This window comes from Stegodyphus dumicola, chromosome 5, assembly GCF_044657685.1.
Source record: "Stegodyphus dumicola isolate Sdum_Otavi_A_Nest chromosome 5, ASM4465768v1".
In the NCBI taxonomy this organism is placed as follows: Eukaryota; Metazoa; Arthropoda; class Arachnida; order Araneae; family Eresidae; genus Stegodyphus; species Stegodyphus dumicola.
Genome location: NC_140772.1, coordinates 67,408,033 through 67,425,311, shown reverse-complemented (window position 1 = coordinate 67,425,311; position 17,279 = coordinate 67,408,033). Strand labels below are relative to the sequence as shown.

The following is a 17,279-nucleotide window of genomic DNA, read 5'->3' as shown; positions in this document are numbered from 1 at the left end:
CCGAGAACATGCTTTATACAACTCAGACACTCCCCCATTATGTCTACCTGCATATCTGCGCAAGTGCTACCGTAGATCACCTTACTTAATCTCGGGATTGGTCTTTCTGTCCGCTCTGCCTCTTCGTTCAGCTGATATGCTAATTTTTCGACTTCGTCCTTAATTTTTGCACACCAGTGTATTTCACGTGCTATACACAGGATAAGGTACAACCCAGGAACCTGGAAATGATGTGTGTCTTTGTACCCTTCTAAAGGAGTATGGATTGAAAACAGCCTAGGCCTTCCCCGTAGCACACTGTAAATCACACTTCACCCAATAGGATTACTCCTCTGCCAGCCAACAGAAGTTCAACAAGCTCCCGCCTACCACCTGACTACTGAACCATTCAGCCTTGAATACTCGAGGAGAGGGGGAAGAAAAAAGAAGAAAAGGGCTTTTTCTTCTCTCTCCGCCCCCGATTACCTCTGCTGCTCACACTCCAACTAGCTCTAGGTTTTAACTTCAAAACTCATCATCTTATATTTGCTGCAAACTCTGCCATTACTACTGATTATAATGTCACAATTGCTTTCATTTCATTTCACTGCCATAACTGCTCTTCGAATTTTTATTTTTACGAACTTCAGCAACATTATTTCTTTAACATTCGTAAAAGTATTAACTTACTACACTGGGATAAGGCTATGCCCAGGAACCCACTACAACTGAACATTAGTTCATCGAGGAAGGGCATACTCTAAATGAAGCTGCAGATGTCCAAATAAAAAAGGAAAAGAAAACCTATTCACAATAAATTGTTTCAACAAAGGAAACGATTGTGTGATTTTAGATGACAGTCGGAGAGTATTAGTATCAAATATTTTATTTCATCATACCACCAACAAATATTTTCTTTTGTTTCAGAAGCCCATCAAAAACTTACATGACAGCAAATGCAAATCTAGTATAAATAACGTTTATGTTGCTAAAATAAATTCTGATTTCCAAAGATGGCCTGTTTCTCGCATTGTTGGTAAATCATGGTTGATGGGCATTAAGAATGGTCTTTCCTCTAATTCACTGGACACACACAAATTAGCAGCACGTTGGTGTTAATTCTTTTTAATTCTGTATTAAAATATACAACTTTAAACTTAGTTGACATATGCGGCATTTGAAGTGCAAATAATAAAAATTTTTCTTAAATACTATGCTTTGTTGCTTATCTTTTAGAAATTTAAAGACCTGGAATTCTGCAATTCTGAGTAAAAAATGAAAATAAAAAACAATTAACACCAACAAAAACTTGTGGTAACATGACAGACAAATTATTACAAATACTACAAAAGATCATGCCTTTTCATTTTATTTAACCATATGTTAAAGCAGTATTCTTTATTAGACCTGGAAAAGTTAGAAACAGGAATATATTTTACTACAAAAACTACACGACAATTTTGAAATTAGAAGCTTTTCTGTATGAATTCCACTCTAAAACAATGCAAGTGCAGTCTTGACGATAAGAAAGTCAAATTTATTGAAATTTAAATTTGTATTTCCATTTTAATTTTCATTTTCCTAAAAACATTTGTCAACTTTGCAGGATTTCATCTTCAAGTATATATGTACAGACATTTAAAGTTCTGATGTATTAACATCTCGTGGAAATACACCTATCCCTCGATTTATACAGTACTTACCTGTTTTACATGATTTCAGTTTTACACAGTTTAAAAATTAACAGATTTCAAAAACTTAGTAAAATAGTATTTGCTGCATAAATGCAAATACATACATTTGAAGTCATTTTTTAATCTCATTTCTTTGGTAACACTGGTGGCAACAACAAGGATGGGGATTCCCCGTGTTAGGGGAATCTCAATACTATGTATATGTATTTCATAACAGTAAAATTTTAAATTATATGGTTCACGCGAACTAATGCAGTATCAGTATTTTAGCAGCAAGGATTACATCATTTTTATCTACATATCTGAATGTTTACTAGCAAGTTTTCAACATTTATAGTTTTTGTGGCATTTTTTATAATTTATGTAAATTTTTTAAAGTATTATAATGCCAAAACGATTTTTAAAAAAAAATCAAAAATGAAATTAGAAGCAAAAATTAAAATATTAGATCATCTATGTAATAGAGAAGGAGTAACAAATGTTGCTAAATTTTACTCCATGAATGAAGCCACAATAAGGACAATTAAAAAAAAAATGAAGACTCTACTAGAAAAAGAATTAGATATGGGTAGAAGACGAAAATTTAAAATGGATTCCAACTGATACTGATGCTATTAGAAACAAGGCTTTAAAAATTTATAAAGCACTTAAGAATCGGTCACTATCGACTTTGTCAGATGAAAAAAAGGTATCTTTTTCCACAAGTCATGGTTGGTTTGAGAGATTTAATAATATTTAAACAAAGGCATTCTTTACATAATCTAAGATTGAAAGGAGAAAGTGCATCTGCTGATTCGAATGTAACAACAATATCCAGCAAAATTTGCTGAAATCAATTGCCACGATCTCCTACATTTCTGATCAGATCTTCAATGCTGACGTGTCTACGTTGTTCTGAAAAAAAAAAAAAAAAAAATACAGTCAAAAGTCGTTAATCCGGACTCGTCGGGACTTCGGCGATTCCGGATTATCGATTTTTCCGGATTATAGATCATCAGTTTAAATCTCGTAAGATGGCATGCAGAAATTCTAAAATTAAAAATATGAAACCGTAATTTATGAAATAAAGAACAATTATGATATAAAGGGTATCAAAATTTACAAAAAAAAAAAAAGCTTAATATTTATTTGTTTACTTTATTAAACATTTCTTTCAATGTAAGTTGTTTAAGTTGCTTCATTTTATGTGATAGTAATACTTTCTCTTTAATTCTATAAACAGACATAATTTCTTTTCAGTTAAAGAGTTCTGCTGTTCAAGTCCCGTTAATTGCTGTGCCGAGAATACCGACTAACTGGTCAATGGAAATTTTTTCGTTTTCACTAACCTCTCTGTCACATTCTTCATGTCTTTATCCATTTTTTTCAGCAATTTCACTTTTTGTTTGTTGGACATTGAAACATACTTTCGTTTTGTAGATCCTTTGGAAGTTCCAGTATCGGAAATTCTATTTGACATAATCGAAAGTTCAAGTTTACTTTTATAAAATTGCTCTTACAGTCTGCAAAAAATAATAAGCGGGATCCTATTCGAAGATTAAGGAACAACGCAATCATTAACATTAACTGAAATAGATAATTAGATAATTTTAGCCTACACCGTCCGTTATACATTAAACGCGCAGGCGAAAACGTATTCTGCGCTTGCTCACACGCATATGCGCAGTAGTCAAGTTCTTACGCGCTCGCGTAAAACGCCTGTGCGCATGTGCTAACGCGGCACATGCGCAGAAAGTTTTTAGCTTTGAGGTCCGGATTATAGATCATTCCGGATTATAGGTGTCCGAATTAACGACTTTTGACTGTACCTTGCAAATCAGCTAGTGGTCATAAGGTAGTGAAAAGTCATACAATTTTTTTCTGTTGCAATGCTTCAGGCAATTATATAATGAAACCATTGGTTATTAACAAATCAAAAACACCATGTTCATTTAAAGGAACAAATATAAATAACCTTCCCTTTTATTGGATGCCTAACAGGAAAGCACGGGTCACTGCCATAAGGTTCAATGAATGATTTCTTACCATGTTTGTCCCAGATGTCAAAAATTATTTAGGTAAAATAGGATTGCCTTTTAAGACTCTTCTTTTAATAGATAATGCACCTGGTCATCTTCAAAATTTACAACACAAAAAAGTAGAAATAGTCTTTTTGCCCAAAAAATACAACTTCTTTATTACAGCCATTGAATCAAGTAATATTTTCTGGCTTTTACAACATTGTGTATATCAAACAAACCTTTAGGTATATTTTAGAAAAAATGGAGAATAATGAATCTTACTCTTATGGATGCTTGGAAGAAATTTACAATCTTAGATTGTGTTGGACTGTCATATACTCAGATTAAACAATCAATGCTCAACGCATGCTGGAAAGCAATACGCTGGATGTTGCTAAAGATGAGAATGATAGATTACCATTAGAGTGTGAATATTCTCAGATCACTAAATTGGCTCAAACTGTAGTAGGAGAAGGTTTTGAGGATTTAGCTCAAGCATATATTAAAGGAATAATGGTTGATGAAGAACTAAATGAGGATGAGTTAGTTAACATGATTCATGAAACAAATAAACATGATGAAGACCAATCTGAACCAGCTGCATTCACAGCTAAAGTCATCAGTGTAGGACTTGAATTGGGAAGAAAATTAGGTAATCATTTTTTACAATATGACACAAATGTCGAATGAAATCTCCGATTCCAAGGGGAGCTTAGTAAGTGTTTAAATCTATATACGGATGTTTAAAAAGATTTAGGGGGACAAAAAAACAACAGGCAATTGTTAATTATGGATTTCATCATGAAGTCTAGTCGATGTGAGATCTCCCCTAATTTATCATCTATTGAAGCAGAATCGTATCACGAATACTCAAGTGATGAAAGAGACATCATACCAATCAAGAAGAAAAAACTAATAATTCATGAAAGTGATGTCAGTCCAAAATCAACTCTAAATATGAGAATATTTGTAGAAATTTCCTGTTCTTTCAATTCGAGCCACAATTTTTCATAAATGCTACATACTTTCATTACATTATCAGGTTGCATACTTCTGATGTCTGTGTAATTTATTTAATTGATGATGTAATTTATTTAATTGATAACTAAATATACTCGATTATGTTTTCACAAGGCTTGCTAATGTTTTTTTAAATAACACGAAAATAATCATGCAATGCAATAAAAATAGAACATCATTTTCCTGCCTCAGAATATACTACTAATAACAGGTTGTTTAAAGAGCAAAATATACAAAATTTAAATTAAATAATTATTTCCTTTTACTCAGTTGAATATACATTTAATTCATAAACATGTATATGCAGATAAAATTAGCTATGTCAATAAAGTTCTGCAAAGAATAATGAACGTGATCCTATTAGTTAAGTGTTGCAACTTTATTTCATATGAAATATTTTCTATATAGTCATTCCTTAAAAGTAGTCTCTGAATAATTAAACCAATTAAATTTGTTTCTAAATGTACTTGGGTTAATTGATAAAAGCAAGGCTTTTTTTTTAAATGGCAAGCTGATTTTTAATTGATTTCATACTTAGATACATCATTATACATACATTAATAAAATAAATAAAATTCTAATTATGTTAGGGCAGTTTCCATTTTGCTGGTGTTTACTAAAGAAAATTTTACAGATAGCATTTTTAACAAAAACGCTGTTTATGATCATTTAAGATTTAAAAATAAATAAATAAATAAATAAAGAGAGAGAGAGATTATTTTGTAAGTATTCATCAAGAATATTTCTTCCAATTTATGTTTTCGAAGAAACGCCTTTATTACACCAAAGTAAAAAAAAATTATCCCTCTACCAAAACTTAAATCTGTATCGATTAAAAAAGAACAGTAATGCGTATTTAATAAGAACACAGGAATAAATTGTATTAAAACTCAAATCTATTTGTAAATTGTTCTTCTCTAAACTTATGCTTTGAACCTGAAATATTTTGAATGAAATAGTGCTTTTTTATTTATTTTAAGACTTGATCTATTTTAAATTTACCTAAAATACCTAAAATAATTATTTTAGCTTTTCAAGAGTTTCTTTTTCATTGCTGAATTTGATGAAGGTGTACAAACGGTGCCAAATTCTTGGTTTTGGGCTGATATGGATAAATGACATATGTAATATGAAAAAATGAATCAAACTGAACAAAATGATTGCATCACATCAAGCCCCAGATTATTGAGAACTTTGGCAATTTCACCGGGTTCTCTAAATTTTTGCATCGACAAGTATGATATTTTCTATAATTATGTGTTCTTGTTGCTCATTTTTCTCACTGTATAATTTAGAAAGCTGAATAGAACATGGAAAATGCTGTTATGAATGACATCAGTACCAAAATATTTTTAAAATATAGTAACATCTCCATTTTTAGTACTTTTATCCATAAATTATTAGTACGAGTTGGTAGTTTGGTTTTTGAATCTTAACATTATTTTAAATACCAGACTAGTTGTTTAAAAATAGGAATGCATGTATTAAAAAATTCAAAAATTAACAATCATATCAGGATATAATATATATTTGCTTTAACATTTAACTGCATTTTTTTTATACAAATTCGATGCTCTCAAAATCTATTCGGTCACCTTAATTTTGCAGTGGAAAAATAATGAAATAGTATAATCCTACAATTCGAAACCATAAAAATTCTATTTGATTTATTTATTGAATAAATTGTTGCAAAATATCTGAAATTTGCAGAATTTTATAAAATAATGTAGCCATGACTGTTAATTTAATTTTACATCAAATATTTCGATAATTATACATGAGCAAATAAATGCTGCTAGAACATTTAGATGTTTAATCTAACATTAAATGATTATTTAATTCATTCTTTTTGCTTTATGTTAAATTATTGTTTATGAGTGATAACGGAAATTTAAAATTTTCAGTGAAAAAGGCATAGAAAAGTTAAAGTTGGCTATGAAGTTTTCAGACATCGAAAAGTGCAGAATTTGGTGCGGAAACAACAACAACAACAACAAAAAAAAAAAAACACCAGCGATTTAAATTCTCCGATTCTTCAGATGAGTAAAAAAAGTAAACAAGTAAAAAACAGTAAAAAAGTACTATAGTAAAAAAGCTAGCAGAGCTGTGCTTGCCATTGCTACCAGAGTGCACACAAGGAAAATATTTTCAACCAGAATTTTCTGCATCTGTTTTAGCTAGTCCTCACTGCAAATCTGAGGACTAATACTCCAAAAGCAGGCTCATCAGAAAGACCCAATAAAGGTTTCGTACTGTTGCATTCCTGTACAGGTTCATGCAATTTGGAGTGATTAACGATGACACTTAATAAACACACAATGTATTTGCCAGTATTATTCAGGACATCTCCAAAAACATGTTTACAGTCGTCCAAAAACTGCGACAAGCACATTGAAACAATCAGCAACAGAGCCTTTAGGCTGTAACAGTGAAGACAGCTTCACAGCAAAGTGCTAGAGTACAGCTCCCGACTAGGTTCAGTCTTCTCAGAACTCGACGTACTGTCGAGATTCTCGACGCTACAACTTGCGATGCACTCCACAATAAGCACTAGAATACAGCTTCTGACTCAGTTCAATCGTTCTTGGAGCTCAACACACTCCAAGATAAGACTCGATGATGCACTAACTCGCGATACATTAAGAGACTCTCTCTACGCACTCCCCAATCAACTCAATACTAGACTGAAAATCAACTCGATAGACTCGAGATACTACTGCTACTCCGCATACAGGCAGGGTTTATATAGCTTTTAGCATGCATTCGAGAACATTCTAAGTCAAACCAGTAAGAACTCGTTCTAAATGGTTCTCCATCCGTCTACGGCATATTGCCAATTTCGCTGAAAGATGTTGCCAAATGGGTGATTTCTCGCCAAATCTAGCAAATCCTAAACCTGCTTTGTGGGAAATCTATCTTACCGCAGCTGGAAATTTTTTAACAGTAACTTTCTGAATTTGCCAATAGTCAATTTTTTAATAGTGTTCTGTTTTCAGGTTTTTAGAATAATTATGTAATAAAGACACAATAACACGCCGAATAAATACTAATTCAGAAGTCAAACAACAAAAATCAGCGTTATATTTACAAAATTTTCACAGTGACTGTTTACTGTGAAAATTTTGTAAATATAACGCTGATTTTTGTTGTTTGACTTCTGAATTAAATATGTAATACCCTGACCTTTTCTCTTCCGCAGAACTTCAACATCTAATCTTAAAAAATTTAAATTCTTTATCAAGTAGATTACAAATATTGCAAGAAAAGGTGGAGTTGCTGAAAACTCCTAACTGTGCAATCAACCGAAAAATTCAGAATTAAACATATTCCAATTAAAAACTGAATTAGAACTTCAATTTTTAGAGAGAATGTTTCTCAACAACATAGCTCCTGTGGTATTGTAAAATAATATTTTACATTAATCCTAATAGTTTTTATTTTTTTTTTTAATTTTATTTTGTTTACTTTTTGCACACATTTTCATTTTATAAAGTAATTTCTGTTATGTTTTTGCTTAAATGAAATTTTCTATTTCAGTATTATCTTATTTTCTTTATATAAAAACTAACTGCATAAAATGTACTAAAATACAAATATGGAACTCAAAGCAATGAAAACGTTATGATTTTATAAATAAGTTTCCATTACATTTGCATTTTATTTTGAGGAAAGTTAGATTTCTTGAGTGTTCTGTGAAGTTGAAATAATTTTCTTAAATGATAGAATAAGAAATCTTGTTGGTTATGCATTTATAGATTAAAGTCAATTTTTATTTATATATTTATTTATTTAGGTCAATGAATTGAAACATATTAATGTTAAAGGAGACTAACGTAAACATATTAATAGTAATCGTAACAAATATTTTGAAGTGATGTCGGACACGCTAGCCGAAGAGTACAGTTGGGTAAGTGAAAAAAAAAGGGGGGCATTTAAATCCCTGAAGTTATCATAGGTTATTTTACATAAGTCAACATTTATAAATATATTTTTATGTACATCATCATTTACAAAATATCTTGATAACTTACATTACGTATAATATGAAATCTGCCAAATTAAGTCACACCCAGCATCCGTAGCTCTCAGCCTGAGTCAAATCTTAATTATTCAAAAAATCGAATAAAATAAGACCAGACTTCCATGAATAGTGCATAGTGCTACTAAATGCATATGTGACCATCCCAGAAGAAATAAAGCAGGTAGATATTAGCATCTGGAAAGATATCCCAATGCATGAAGGAAGAGTAATATATTTAGTGTATGAACCTGTTATGTCAAGAAGACTTTAAATGAATTAGAAGACAACATAAAATAGCAGTTTTATCTGATCGCAAATGTTTAAAATGTTATTTAAAATGTCTAACTTTTTTTTATTCTTAAAATGATGTTTAATCCTCATTTGTTCTGCTATTTAATTTTTATGATGTATTGTTACTTAGTTTGCTATCTATCCATTTGTCAGTAATTGAGCTGAATTAAGTAAAGCTTTGTTCTTTTACATTATATTTTACCGCTCGATCAGGCCGACTGCCGTACCAAAGCACTCGCGTTCGAATCTCGAAAAAGGTTCGGGGGTTGTAAATGCATAGTGTCTGTGCATCATGGGGGCACCCAAAATATGCTGCAAGCCGAAAAGTTCTTTCAAGAAGCTGATCGTAGGGAAAGAGAACTTGAAAATCCTTGGACTCGTCCTCCGTGTGATAGTTGCATCGCAAAAATGTTATGGTTTTTAATTAATTGACTTTCTGTTTAAATATGCAGTAATTATAATTAAAAATTCACAAGTAAATTTTCCATTTAATGTATTTTTTAGAGATAGTGCAAACTCATCTCCCTGCAACAATTGAAAAGAAAGGTGCTACTATAACAGTTAATCTCAAAAAGGTTGGTGGGTGGTAAATGTATAGTGTCTGTGCAGCATGGGGGCACCCAAAATATGCTGCAACAAAGTTGCTACTACACTCATGTCCATAAATTAAGGATAATTTGGAGTCACGCGGAAATCGAACTCTAAAATATACTAAAATATCACCTGTAACATCACAACACACATCTTCAAGAATCATATGCAAATTTTAGGAAGTAACCAGATGACACCGATGGTACTTCACAATGACGAGAATGTAAGAAAGTGATATATAACGAATACAGGCAAAGAAGTAAAATTGTTCGCAGGCACTTTATAAGCATTTCAGTGCAATAACCAAATAGTTCGCAGGGGCTTTATAAGCATTTCAGTGCAATAACCGACAAAGGACGCATTTGGATGATTTTTTACGTGGTAGAATTATCGGCCGTCTGGAATGTGGGCGTACCCAACTGGAAGTATCAGACAAACTTGGAATTGCCCAGAGTGTCATCTCCAGGCTTTGGCAACGATTCCCAGATGATGGTAATGTGAGTAGACGTTACAGCACAGGTCGCCCCAGAGTTACAGCGCCGAATAAGGACCGGTATTAGGCAGTTACTGCCAAAACAAACAGGTGGAGCACAGCCTGAGACCTGCCTCGTCAGCTCTCTTCAGCCACTGGTACGACAATTTCAAGGCAGACCGTGTACAGACGCTTAGGGCAGATTGGTTTATATGTTCGTAGACCTGTCAGATGCGTTCCACTTACTGCAACTCACTGTCGCCTGCGGTTAGCCTGGAGTAGAGAGCATGCACTGTGGACACCGCAACAGTGGGCTTGTGTGATGTTTTCCGACGAGTCCAGGTTTAGCTTGCAGTCTGATTCTCGCCGGACTTTCATATGGAGAGCTCCAGGTATTCGTTACCATCAAGAAAGCATCATTGAACGACACCGTTACGGTGGTGTAGGAGTGCTCGTTTGGGGTGGAATTATTCTGGGTTCCAGAACTGACCTTCATGTTCAAATTGGAATCATGACAAGCCATATCTATCGGGACGTCATTCTGGAACAACATGTACATTTGTTTCGGGGTGCCATGGGCACACAATTTGTTTATGGATGACAACGCCAGTCCTCACCGTGCAAATATCGTAAGCGAATGCCTTCAATCGGAGGATATCACCCGTACAGACTGGCCAGCATTCTCACCAGACTTGAACCAGTAGAACACGTGTGGGACATGCTTGGCCGACGAGTTGCAGCCCGTCAACCTCCTTCTACATGTCTACCGGAACTTCGGAGTGCATTGCTTTTTGAGTGATGTAATATCCCCCAAGATCAGATCGATAATTTGATACTCAGATGCCTAGGCGTTGTACGGATTGTATTGCATCGTCTGGGAGACATACAATGTATTAACAATCAAACCAACCATGTAATATTGGTTTTTTGTAAATAAGTTTTTTTTTTTTTTTTTTTTTTTTTTTTGGTAATTTGCTCCAGGGAGAAAAAAAATCGCTAATTTTTTTAATAATATCAAACATATAGCATCTGTTTTTGCTCTTTACCTTTTGTTTAATAAATAAGCTTTACAAATAAGTCAAATTTGTTTTGCTTCTAACTTTTCCTTTGCCTGATTTTGCATTATCCTTAATTTATGGACATGAGTGTATAACAGCGAGTACTTTTGTGTACAGAAGCTGTCTTGAAAGCTTAGAATCTAAAATTTTAAGTTTGTATTTGTTTTTACTGAATTGTAAGTATTATAAATTCATATGTTTGGAAGCGTCCGAGTTTCAAAAATAATAAAAGTATAAATGATAAATAATAAAGCTTCAAAATAGTAAATCAAACAATCATCAAAATGTTTAGTACCTATTTAAAAATTTGGAGCTTTCTTTCAATTTTAAAGTAATTTAAAATTTAATAAATAGCTTTAAAACTCTTGCCAGTGACTGCTCATCTCAATGCATATAATAGCATTATAATGTTTTATAATAATAATGCATATTTTGTTTTAAGTTTGTATTTGTTTTTACTGAATTGTAAGTATTATAAATTCATATGTTTGGAAGCGTCCGAGTTTCAAAAATAATAAAAGTATAAATGATAAATAATAAAGCTTCAAAATAGTAAATCAAACAATCATCAAAATGTTTAGTACCTATTTAAAAATTTGGAGCTTTCTTTCAATTTTAAAGTAATTTAAAATTTAATAAATAGCTTTAAAACTCTTGCCAGTGACTGCTCATCTCAATGCATATAATAGCATTATAATTTTTTATAATAATAATGCATATTTTGTTTAATTTCATGAGGCTGAAGGAGACATTGTAAACTTATATTATGAATACGAGTCATATTTTGTAAAATTCGATGAAAGGCCATTCGAAAAACATGTATACATTGACAGAATTGCCGATATAAATAAAATATGTTATTAACAATATTAACTTCTTATTAATTAAGAAAAGGCTGCATTAAATATATTAAAAGGATCTTTTAAAATTTTTGCAGGAAATGAATTTAAGTTTCTCTTAAGTGAATGGATATTTTTATATCTTTATTACCGTATTTGCAGGCGCATAAGGCACATCCCCCTTTTTTTATACACATTTCATTATAATGAATTTACAGTATTTTAAATATAAATACAAAGTAATACTTTATACCCACAATTCATCTGGGGAAGAGCTTTTAATTTTCTTCATCAAAACCTAAACACTCATCCCCATAGCTAAATGAAAAGTCACTTGAAACCTCTCCTAAATCAGCATTCGAGTCCTCATACAACAGATTGTCCTCTGTACCATCCAGTGTATTAATAATGCCACACTTCATACATGATTTAACCTCTGCCTCTGTTTTCACAGCATCCCAAGATGCTTTGACCCATTCACAAACTTTCCAAATGTTAGGCCTTCCCCTTCTTCTTGATGGTGTAACCTCAAAATTTGAAGCCTGCATCCAGCTTGCATGCTTTGTTACAGCAATTTCAACATTGTTTTTGAACCATAATTTGCCAACAAACTTAAGAAACACCAAACAGTTGAAATTTCCCACACTTAAAAGTCGTTCGCAAAAATTGCAGTTTTCATGCCAGATGCACATTTACTAAGCTCTCCGTAACTGTAATATTCCCACACATCGCAAGGAAACAAGAAAAAAATCACATAACTCCAAAAAAAGAGGAAATTTCCAGAAATTAATGCAATCAAAAACTGAGTATCGACATACAAGATGCACCTCCTTTTTTTCCCGACTTATTTTCAAAGAAAAAAAGTGTGTCTTATACACTAGAAAATTTTCTATTTAAAACTTTCTTACATTTATTGGAAAACAAATTGTTTTATATGCTTAATTTCATTCACATAACTATGCTCACTGTAGTTATTGGCTATACTAAATATTTGAATGAAGAAATGTAAGTTTTATTTGCACAAAAACTATTAGCATATGTTTTATAGCAATACACGCAAGTACACAAAAGTGATACACAAAAACTATGAGCATATAGTTTTATAGCAATTTATGAGAGCAAAGTTTTACATAAAAATGTAAATTAATCATAAACGCATCTGTTATATAATTTCAATACAATGAGATATAACAATAATCACTGAGGAAATCTGATATGATTGTGATGACTATATTCAATAATTAAAAAATTCCAAAGATTCCAGTAAGATTTTAATAACTGGAAGAGTAACTTCTTACTGGATCAATAAAACGCTTTTCTGCTGTTATCAGTTTTACTGGAGGAGATGTCTGAAATACTGCTATTGCGACATTATACTGATTAAACTAATGTAACACTGTGCGACACCCACACAGATCTTTAAAGCAGCAATTCTCAACAGGTGGTACACAAGATAAAAAATAGGTGGTAGGCAAAGAAACAAAGTTCAAAAATTCTATGAAGAAAAAAAGAACAATTGTTAGAAAATTCCTGTGATTGCACTTCCACTGAAGATTTCATAAATAACAACTTTTGGCTACACCGAAAAAAAGAATTTAAAGGCATTTCAAATAAAGCTAAATTTTTATTGCCTTTTCGCACAACCTATTTGTGTGAACAAGGATTTTCTTCCATGTTTTATTTGAAAAATAAATACAGAATAAAATCAAAAGTGGATCACACTTAAAGCTAAGTGAAATAAGGCCAGACAAAGAAATTGATCTCTCTTAAACAGGCCCAAATTTTACACTAAATTTAAGTATATAACTTAAATTTTGATAATTAAAATGGTAACCAATTCTTAATTAATATTTTTTATGTGTGCCTATTTAATACAGATAGCCAATAGCTTGTGCAAATGGCAAAACATTTATTTTTTCTATTTATATTGAGAAACTGAATAAGTATTATAAAATGTACAATAATTATACTGGTTGTACTAAGGTTTTTAAATTTTTGTTTAGATGGTATGTGTTAGTCAAAAGGTTGAGAACCGCTGCTTTAAAGCAATTAAATTTATGTCACTTTGTGAAGTTATACAAAAGTCGCAGTGTGACATTAACATCATTATCGCAGCATGACTTTACTACCATACTCAAAGACAAAGAAGCAACAATAACAAAAAAAAGAAGCCAAGAGAAAAAATTGGTATCTTACCTCTCAGCCTCCACATCCACAGGGCTTGTTTGCTCACATCCTCTTCTTGGGCGCTTCGCATTCCTATAATAAACAAAAATAGGTACAATTTTATTACCGAGACCATAATAAACCACAGTGACAGTACATGCATAAAAGCACCAAACTTGGCACACACATCCATTTAAATCATAAATTGACATCACATAAATTGAGATACTTCTAAATGCAAGTGAATTATGACTGCACATAAATTTAGATAGCTCTAAATTTTAACTTACCACTGAAATACTGGTATACTTTTTAAACTTTTTAAAAGTGCATCGAATCTATCTATTTAGAAATTGCCAGAGATGAAAAATTTGCAATAAAATTTTGACAAAGAAAAGGCATCATTCATGATTGTGTGTGATTATGACAAAGCCTCAAGGGCTATCTGCCTGTGCCTTTGTGGAGCACTTTCTAAGGGAAACTGGCTTGTATACACGTTACACATGGGGAAAACCACGAAAACGCCCAGCCCGTTCCTGGGATTCGAACCTCGGACCGACTACCAGCGTTCGGTGACTCCACCGCTCGGCCGCTGGTGGGCCTCATTCGTGATAGAAAATTAGGCTTAAACTATAGTCCAAGAACCATGAAATGAAACCATTTCATCGATAACTCAACAACTAAATGGCACCTTTAATCTTCTAGGTGTATCTACGGATTATTTCGTATTGAAAGATGGCTTTCCAAATCACGACACGCAGAATATTCTTGTCAGATTTTGATAAATACGAAATGGTTTCGAATGAATGCGGCAACTGGCAGTAGGGAAATAGCAATCAATAGAGAAAGATGTTACAGCGCGAGGTTCATAAATAAAAACCTCGTATCCAGCCACACTATCTGCCGACCTGTAGGCGATTTTCGTGCCGAAACCGAAAAATACTAAGAAGCCTTCGACCGAAAGCTTTGTGTATGCAAAAAGTTTGTGAAACAAAATTTCTTCTATAAAATAAAATGCAATTTGCACTGAACCCATGAATTATTTTTAAAGAAATTAATATCACCTAATTTACAAATAATTTCTTTTAGCATGGAATAAATACTTAAACAGGTATCTTACAATTACATGAAATAACGTAATCTTTAAAGGCATTGATGTATACAATATAAATATTTGCTTGTTATTTTATGAAATAACAGTGTCTGGGAAGCCCACTCAAATATCCTGTAGAATTTTAACAAATTATTTTATAGGATACAAATATGCATCTGTTTTTTTATGAAATATGTGAAATTCATGCAAATAAAATTAAGGATTATGAAATTTATTTTAATATAAATAACTCTGCAAAAAGAAATATTCAGGAGACTTTATTCCCCTTATTTTCCTATTATTGTCATCATAAAAAATAATAGCATTTATCTTAAAGATAATTAGCTTATTTAAAAAATACAATCTGTAAGCACTTTCTTTAACTCGATATAAGATCCATTTATTTTAAATACTTTTCTAAAACTTTTTATAAAAAATAAGAAAATAATGTAAGCACAAACCTTGTGGTTGAAAAGTTATGCAAACCTTGGGTTCAGTACCCCTCAAATAAATAATGAAAACAATCTCAGATTTTATAGGATAAAAATTAGGTCCAAACGGGCAATTTTTTTCATTTACAGACAATCATTAGATGTTTGGGCTAATGCTACTTTGGACTAAAAGTATTTAAAAGCTACAATTTCAGACAGACTGTCTTGCACACTTAAAATACAAATGTTTTATTAATTACACTGCTTGCCTTAAAAATATGTTTCTTAATCAAAAATTTGCTAAATTTTTATAAAACATAAACTAATACTTATAAAAGAGCCTGAGGCAATTTGTTACAATTAATTAAATTGTTCAACGTTGTTTAATTAATTGTTTAGGCAGTCAGAGCCGGAACAGCTAATGAAGTTTATGAGACTGTGATATTACTTTCGGTTTTGTGAAATGAAGAATTACATAGGATACTTTCAGATTGAAGTTCTGTAGAAACAAAAAAGTAAGTACCATCCCTCTTTCTGAAGCTCTTTATTTGTTTATTGACTTTTGGTAATTAAAAGGTCACTAAAGGAGATATCAGCGAAAAAACATACATTGAAAACAAAGTTAAAACAAAACGTTGCCGACAAAAATATCCAAAGAAGTGATTTGGAAGTGCTGAAGAATAAGTTTAAAGTGTTTGAGACAAAGATAAATTCCAATTTCGATTCTTTGTTCGGGTTATGTATTGAAGAAAGTGCAGTCAAAAGTCTTTAATCCGGACATCCATAATCCGGAATGATCTATAATCCGGACCTCAAAGCTACAAATTTTCCGCGCATGCGTTTACGCATATGCATAATACGTTTACGCATGCGCGTTTAATGTATAACGGACGGTATAAGCTAAGCTAAAATAATCTATTTCAGTTAATGTTGCAGATTGTGTTGTTCCTTAATCTTCTAATTGGATACGGCTTATTATTTTCTTTTAGACTATTAGAGCAATTTAATAAAAGTAAGTTGGAACTTTCGATTATGTCAAACACAATTTCAGATACTGGAGATGATGGTAATGTGAGTAGACGTTACAGCACAGGTCGCCCCAGAGTTACAGCGCCGAATAAGGACCGGTATTAGGCAGTTACTGCCAAAACAAACAGGTGGAGCACAGCCTGAGACCTGCCTCGTCAGCTCTCTTCAGCGACTGGTACGACAATTTCAAGGCAGACCGTGTACAGACGCTTAGGGCAGATTGGTTTATATGTTCGTAGACCTGTCAGATGCGTTCCACTTACTGCAACTCACTGTCGCCTGCGGTTAGCCTGGAGTAGAGAGCATGCACTGTGGACACCGCAACAGTGGGCTTGTGTGATGTTTTCCGACGAGTCCAGGTTTAGCTTGCAGTCTGATTCTCGCCGGACTTTCATATGGAGAGCTCCAGGTATTCGTTACCATCAAGAAAGCATCATTGAACGACACCGTTACGGTGGTGTAGGAGTGCTCGTTTGGGGTGGAATTATTCTGGGTTCCAGAACTGACCTTCATGTTCAAATTGGAATCATGACAAGCCATATCTATCGGGACGTCATTCTGGAACAACATGTACATTTGTTTCGGGGTGCCATGG

General features: G+C 32.6%; 1 long non-coding RNA gene across 1 annotated transcript in view; it reads left to right on the top strand.

Annotated features, from left to right (window-relative positions):
- The window catches only part of LOC146997124 (uncharacterized), a 101,467-nt gene that overhangs the window by 4,654 nt on the left and 79,534 nt on the right, over positions 1-17,279 (top strand). The window contains exon 2 of the long non-coding RNA XR_015041134.1: positions 5,723-5,928. This is a non-coding gene — a long non-coding RNA (uncharacterized LOC146997124). The remainder of the gene's footprint in view (positions 1-5,722; positions 5,929-17,279) is intronic.